This window comes from Salmo salar, chromosome 06 (genome assembly GCF_965601325.2).
Source record: "Salmo salar chromosome 06, fSalSal1, whole genome shotgun sequence".
NCBI classification, from domain to species: Eukaryota; Metazoa; Chordata; class Actinopteri; order Salmoniformes; family Salmonidae; genus Salmo; species Salmo salar.
Window position 1 is genome coordinate 33,081,918 of NC_138296.1, and position 8,620 is coordinate 33,090,537.

Here is an 8,620-nt window from a genome sequence, read left to right on the forward strand (position 1 = left end):
CCATTACGGGGTATTGTGTGGAAGACATTTTATTTGATCAATTTTAGAATAAGGCTGTAACATAACAAATTTGTGGAAAAAGTCAAGGGGTCTGAATACTTTCTGAATGCACTATAATTTGGAAGACTTATGAGACCACTATATGCTAATATTCCCATGTTCATTTCAAGGAAATACTTCATCTGTGAGGCTCATCCCCCTTTTCCCTGTAGTCCACCATTCTCTCTCTCTCTCTCTCTCTCTCTCTCTCTCTCTCTCTCTCTCTCTCTCTCTCTCTCTCTCTCTCTCTCTTTCTCTCTCTCTCTTTCTCTCTCTCTCTCCCTTTGCTGGTTCCACACTCTGGAGAGCAGAGCACAGGGAATCAATATGTTTTCAATTTACAGCAGTGACTCGCTCCCTCGCATTCTAATTAGAGCTTCTGGCCTCCCTTACTCCCAGCCACAGAGACACAGAGAGAGAGTGGGGACAGACACAGACAGAGATGGACAGAAAGAGAGATGGACGAGAGTGAGAGTGAGGATTTTAGAGTTTGGTTTTTGTACAAAATGCTGGGTTTGGGAGATGGATCAGAGTGTAGTTTCTGCAGTCCTCATATTCCAACATCCCGTTCCAACTGCCTCTGCTCATGACATCATTGATGCTCTGCAATGGCTGCTTGTGATAGTACTGTAATCTGCTCTGAGACCTGTTTGTACTAGAGAGCGGGCTGTGCATGCTGTGGTGTGGTGTGAGCCCGAGATCGTACTGAGGGCAGTGGTAAAGAAGCAGCAGGGGGTACCCGGCAGATCCTGCTGTGACAGTGGCAGAAATACAGATGTGCTGACTGCTCTGTTTCCATGGAAACAGCACCAATCCTGCCCTCCACCTCATCCACATCTTCAGCTTGCACACGCTAGGCTACATACAGCCTGGTTCACACTTGCCTATAGATGTGCCATAAACCATGTCTGTGAATTCCTGGATCAATGTCCATGTATATTCCATGCTCTTTTAATTGTGTTTATGTATTTTTGAGTTGGTCTATGCGTGCGACTGTGTAAGTGTGCTTGGGAGATTGAGAGATTGCTTTAGATAGCAACATAGCAGATGAGAGACTCTGCAGGAAAAGAAAAACAGGGACACAGTGAAGAGATAATAAAATACATACATATATTGACCTTATTTAATCCATGAATGGCGATAGCTATAAATAGTTTCCCAGTTTCAGCGCTGGCCCATTAGACATTTCCCGACTGCTGCCGCTTGTGAGCAGAGACTTTGTGTGTGAATTTGTGTGTGCGCTTTAAAGAGCCTGCATGCACAATATGTTCAGGGGGTGTATGTTGTATACGTCATGATCATCTCAACGTTGATTTGTGCACATTGGTGAGGGTGTGTGTACATTTGTGCATACGAATGTATGTGAATGGGCACGCTCTCTCTCTCACTTTCTCTCTCTCTCTCTCTCTCTCTCTCTCTCTCTAGCTGCAGTATGCTGTGGCTCTGTATGCAGGACCATCTCTGCCTCTGTCTCAGCATTACGTCACAAAGAATGGTCTGAGACAAAAGGTACAGCTTTATTTTGATTAAGACACAGTTAAACGCAGCACAATTATTTCATTCTGTTTTTTTCCCTTTTTATTCCTAAGGGTATTTCATATATGACCCTAATTCGCTTGTTATAACAGATCAGTTTATGAAACCAATCAGTTATAGTATTGTTCTAATTTCGTCCACCAGCTTTCGCTTTCTTATTCCACATCTACAGTAAATGTTCGTGTTGGAACCCAGCTTTAACTATATGTTATTAGTAGGAAGAGAGTAGTGGGGTGGGGAGGGGTCTGCCAGCCCAGCACCAGGTTAGAGCAGGCGAGCTGAATCAGGTTGAGCTTGCTTCAGTGGTATAGGAAGACTTGACCTTCCCAGTCACAGCACTTTTTCAATCCAATCTATTTAGTTTAGCAATGTGTCACCACCAAAGTAGTGTAGTGCGAGCATGCTGGGGAATCCCAATGTGAGTGCAGGGCCCATATTTAATCTCCCTGAACCCAGTGCCTTCGGGAGGAAAGATGAAGGACAGAGACACGTGACTTAGAGACACAAGGAAATATGCAGTATTTTCAGGGGAATAATGAACCACTCTCTAGGCTTTTCTTTTATTACAATGCCTCCACTTCTGTCTCAAACAAATCCTTTCCCCAACATACTCTTATTCTGTCCTTTATTTCATAGAAAGATGCTGTGGTGATATCTTATTCTCTTCCTTCCCTCGTCACTCTGTCCCTCACACACCTGAGCTGCTTGTGAGCCATGGTGGCAAATCACCTCATCTCTCTCTGCTCCACTCTGTATGCGAGATGTGCACTGTCTACCTCCTCACTTTATTGAACTGATTTTAAACCTGCACCATCACTAACCTTGACTGAGGGACAGAGGCAGTGCCATTATGATTGCGGTGGCATAAATGCAAATAAAATAAAATAATACATTTGCAGGTTGCAGGTATAATAATAAAAACATCCAACATGCATATAAATGAATCTATGAGTGTGTAAATGGATGAATGGATAAAACAGTGAACAAAGGAGGCTGGTAACTCTAATGAACTTATCCTCTGCAGCAGAGGTAACTCTGGGTCTTCCATTCCTGTGGCGGTCCTCATGAGAGCCAGTTTCATCATAGCACTTGATGGTTTTTATGACTGCACTTCAAAGGTCTTGAAATTATCCATATTGCCTGACCTTCATGTCTTAAAGTAATTATGGACTGTCGTTTCTCTTTGCTTATTTGAGCTGATCTTGCTATAATATGGACTTGGTCTTTTACCAAATAGGGCTATCTTCTGTATACCACCTCTACCTTGTCACAACACAACTGATTGGCTCAAATGCATTTAGAAGGAAATGCATTTCACAAATTAACTTTTAACTAGGCATTCCAGATGAGTACCTCATGAAGCTGGTTGAGAGAATACCAAGAATGTGCAAAGCTGTCATCAAGGCAAAGGGTGCCTACTTTGAAGAATCTCAAATATAACATATTTTGATTTGTTTAAAACTTTTTTTGGTTACTACATGATTCCATATATGTTATTTTATAGTTTTGATGTCTTCTCTATTATTCTACAATGTAGAAAATGGACCTGTATGTTTCACACCAGCTGGCTTGCAGTTCTCCCCTGAGAGCGAGCTAGTTGTCGTGAGACGCACCGCGATTCATCTCTCACAGGGCGCAGCCATCTTGTTTAGACACTTGTGCGTTCCACGGTGAAAGAGCTATGCAAAGTAGCTTAACGAGAGGTGACCATTGCAGGACTAAGGACGGTTATAAACACACTATCCCTTAAGTCCTGCCAACCAGCACCTCCATGTATAAAGCAAGAAAAAAGCTATAAACGTGTGAGGTAAAAAACCTATCATGGTCAGGCAGTTTACACTGTTGGCTTGATTATTTTTCCACAAAGAAAAGGTACACCCATTTACGTCTCCTCTCATTCAGATAGTTTATGAGACAAAGGCTGATACTGTAGGTCCCATTCTATACTATCGTACAGTATTGCACAGTGTATATTATAGACAGTAATATTACACTGTTGGCTTAATTTTCCAGTATTTGGCTGAGTTTATGTTAGCCCAACCATAGTGAGATTACACTGGTGTTTTTTCACACAGTTGCGATAGTTTTCGTTACACTATTTTACACTACAGACAGTAACTATCATAGTTTCCCTTGGAAACTGACATCACAGCTCTATTACACTGAGGGTTTCAGTGTGAAGTTGTGTTTACTATAGTTCTGTTGCACTACTTTACAGTACAGACAGTAACTATCATAGTTTCCCTTGGAAACTGACATCACAGCTCTATTACACTGAGGGTTTCAGTGTGTAGTTGTGTTGACTATAGTTCTGTTGCACTACTTTACAGTACAGACAGTAACTATCCCTTAATTGGAAACTGACAGCTCTATTACAATACTGTTTTTTACACAGTGTGTAGCTGGGTTTACTGTAGTTTTTCTGTCTCCTAGTTTCCCTCGGAAACTCACTTTTCAGCTATTACACTGCAGGTGTTACTAGTTTTCTGTTGTACTTACAGTTAAGACAGTAACTCTCCTAGTTTCCCCTGGAAACGCACATCTCAGATCTATTACACTGAGGGTTTCAATATATAGCTGGGTTTACTATATTTTTGTTACATTAGTTTACAGTACAGACAGTAACTATCCTAGTTTCCTTTAGAAACTCCCATAACAGCTAGATTACACTGCTGGTCTTACACAGTGTATAGATGGGGTTGCCATATTATTTTGTTATACTGCAGGGTATACACTATCCATCTCTTCTTCCCACAGAGAGAAACTACCATGTCCAGCATGGCTTTTTGCCTTGAGAAATGCGAGGTGTCCCTGCCCACAGGCAGCGGACTGCATGTAAGAAGGTTGGCACTCTGCTGTCACCCTGAGGTGCTTGCCACTGGCATTGGCAGCTTCTCACAGGTCCAAAGGCCAAAGTGAGAGAGGCAAGTGGAATCCCCATGGGCACTGAATACAGTGATGTAAGGCTGCGAACTCCAATTCCGATGCTGGCCACCACTATAATTCTGGTGCCTCTAATGTCTCAGGGTCTTCTAATGTTGAAGCCCTGGTTGATTGAATGTTTCCGAATGAGTTCAGATGAAGCCTTTGTCTTTGTCTTTTGCTGTGCACCCAAAATAACACAGACACCGTCAACTGTTGGTGATGAGTGCACAGGACCTGTGCTACAGCTTTGGGACAGGTTCGGGAGAGCACAGGTGGACCGGTTTGCATTTCAGGAGAACACTTATTGCCCCAGCTAGTTCTCGATGCCCTCTCTCATGATTGGCCGGCAATGCCGCTTTACACTTTCCCACCATTTCCCCTGATCACAGCTACACTAGACAGGGTCATCTTGATTGGCCACCAGCTGCTCTTAATAGCTCCATGCTGGCTGAGACCACCATGGTTCAGTCTTCTGTTGTCTCTCTTCTCAGTACCACATGGCAGCTACCCCTGAGGCCTGACCTTCATTTCAGGCTGGGGAGACACTGTGGCATCCGGACCCGCACCGCTTCCAGCTTCGTGTTTGACCTCTGAGAGGCGTTAGTGGACCAGTCTAGGCCTTCAGAACAATGTGGCGAACACATTGCGGGATGCCATGGTTTCTTCCACCAGTGCATCATATCAGTTGTGGTGGGGCATATTCTGTACCTGGTTTGAAAGCCATATGTGCAAACGGTTTTACGTTTTTCACAGTCACTGCTCGATGCGGGCCGAGCGCCATCAACATTGAGAGTGTATTTAGCCGCTGTCTTGGTATGCCATGACGGATGCCAAGAGGGACCCATGGCTGGCTAGCCATTGCTCTCAAATTTATGAAGGGAGTTCGATGTCTGTGTCCAGCAGTGGCTCAGTGCCAAACTGGAACGTTGGCGTGGAGATGTCAGCGCTTGCTAAGCCACTCTCGAACCCCAAGAGTTGATTACTTTGAAGCACCTATTTGTGAAGGTGGCATTCCTGTTGGCCATTACCTCCACTAAGAGGGTGAATGAACTTCATGCCTTTTCAGTGAGCACTGAATGTTTTTCAGAATGGGTCCAGACAAGAGGAGTGTCACCCTCCGTCTTAACCCCTCATTCTTTCATTCCAATATGGCATAGCAGTCAGACGTCCTTTGTCCTCCTCTTGTCGTGTCCCGTGTATATATATATATTTACATATTTTCTTCACATATCTTTTTATATTTTTTTTTCTAAAAACTCAACCTCAAAACACTCTCCTGCAACCCACCTCACCAAATAAAAAAATAAAAAAATATTATTTACCTCAAATGTGAAATCCACAACAGAAGCTAACCAGAGGTTAGCCAGAGGTTGGCCAGTTCACTGGCTAACATTGGAGTTCAGCTAGCCACGGTTGGCGGTCATCAGCTATCCCTTAGCTAGAAAAGCTATCGCCAGTTTTGTACAGCGCGACTCAGACCAGAGCATACCGGACCTATTTTCTCTCCATATCCCCGGATTTCTACCGGAGGCTCTGGACATTTACACCTGGATCTTGCAGCTAGCTAGCTGCTACCTGAGTGACTATTGGCTAATGTCGGCCCCGGAGCTAACATCCATTATTCCAGAGCTAGCCAGCTGAAGAGTTCCATCAGCCACTCCTGGGCTACAATCACCTATCCGGACCCGTTTTACTGCCGATGCGGAGCCCCATCGGGCCTTCACTACTGGACTACCGACATTATCTGCCCGAGGGAGTTATCCAACTGGCCACTCCATCGCGACGTAACCTGAACGCCCATCTGCGGCCCGCTAATCGTTAGCTGTCTTATCGGCTGCTATCTGAATAGGTCAATCGGACAATTTTCTTAGGCCACTATAACTATAACTATTTTGCCAATTGGACTGGTCACCCCTACCACACGGAACCCCACTAATCTATAGACGGAAACGCACGAGGTGGCTAAAAACAGACCTCCCTCCATCTTCTGCCAGCTTGCTACCTATGGCCCGCCTAGCTGTCTGAATCTCACTGGACCCTTATGATCACTCGGCTAAGCATGCCTCTCCTTATTGTCAATATGCCTTGTGCATTGCTGTTCTGGTTAGTGTTTATTGGCTTATTTCACTGTAGAGCCTCTAGCCCTGCTCATTATACCTTATCCAACCTTTCAGTTCCACCACCCACACATGCTATGACATCTTCTGGTTTCAATGATGTTTCTAGAGACAATATCTCTCTCATCATCACTCAATGCCTAGGTTTACCTCCACTGTATTCACATCCTACCATACCTTTGTCTGTACATTATACCTTGAAGCTATTTTATCGCCCCCAGAAACCTGCTCCTTTTACTCTCTATTCAGGACGTCATAGACGACCAATTCTCATAGCTTTTAGCCGTACCCTTATCCTACTCCTCCTCTGTTCCTCTGGTGATGTAGAGGTGAATCAAGGCCCTGCAGTGCCTAGCTCCACTCCTATTCCCCAGGCGCTCTCTTTTGATGACTTCTGTAACTGTAATAGCCTTGGTTTCATGCATGTTAACATTAGAAGCCTCCTCCCTAAATTTGTTTTATTCACTGCTTTAGCACACTCTGCCAACCCGGATGTCCTAGCCGTGTCTGAATCCTGGCTTAGGAAGGCCACCAAAAACTCTCAAATCTTCATCCCTAACTACAACATTTTCAGACAAGATAGAACTGCCAAAGGGGGCGGTGTTGCAATCTACTGCAGAGATAGCCTGCAGAGTTCTGTCCTACTATCCAGGTCTGTACCCAAACAATTTGAACTTCTACTTTTAAAAATAGATCTCTCTAAAAACAAGTCTCTCACCGTTGCCGCCTGCTATAGACCACCCTCTGCCCCCAGCTGTGGTCTGGACACCATATGTGAACTGATTTCCCCCCATCTATCTTCAGAGCTCGTGCTGCTAGGTGACCTAAACTGGGACATGCTTAACACCCCAGCCATCCTACAATCTAAGCTTGATGCCCTCAATCTCACACAAATTATCAATGAACCTACCAGGTACCACCCCAAAGCCGTAAACACGGGCACCCTCATAGATATCATCCTAACCAACTTGCCCTCTAAATACACCTCTGCTGTTTTCAACCAAGATCTCAGCGATCACTGCCTCATTGCCTGCATCCGTAATGGGTCAGCGGTTAAACGACCTCCACTCATCACTGCCAAACGCTCCCTGAAACATTTCAGCGAGCAAGCCTTTCTAATCGACCTGGCCCGGGTATCCTGGAAGGATATTGATCTCATCCCATCAGTAGAGGATGCCTGGTTATTTAAAAAAAAATGCCTTCCTCACCATCTTAAATAAGCATGCCCCATTCAAGAAATTTAAAACCAGGAACAGATATAGCCCTTGGTTCTCTCCAGACCTGACTGCCCTTAACCAACACAAAAACATCCTGTGGCGTTCTGCATTAGCATCAAACAGCCCCTGTGATATGCAACTTTTCAGGGAAGTTAGAAACCAATATACACAGGCAGTTAGAAAAGCCAAAGATAGCTTTTTCAAGCAGAAATTTGCTTCCTGCAACACAAACTCAAAAAAGTTCTGGGACACTGTAAAGTCCATGGAGAATAAGAACACCTCCTCCCAGCTGCCCACTGCACTGAGGATAGGAAACTCTGTCACCTCTGATAAATCCACTATAATTGAGAATTTCAATAAGCATTTTTCTATGGCTGGCCATGCTTTCCACCTGGCTACCTGTAATGGAAATTATATGATTAAAGGTTTGACTAAATGATTTCACCCTGATACCATATAACTTTGTGAAATATATTAGACTTATAAGTATTATTAATGTGTTAAAAACTATAATCCAATACTGTGTGTGAGAAGACTGTTTAAGACTAAGACACTGTTACTATTTCAAATTGAACAGGGCATAGTTGATAAGACGACCTTGTGAAAGGAACAGGAAAATGGGCCTCCCTAAGTTAGGGAGGGGAACAACTGACCGAAAACGGCTAGGCTGGCAAAAAATAAGGAGACAGGTGGTCTGTGTACTGTGGAAAAATACAGCCGTCTAAAGCGAGGTGGAGTTCTCTACTGATGTAAGTTTATTTGTGTGTGTGTGTGTGTGGTAATATA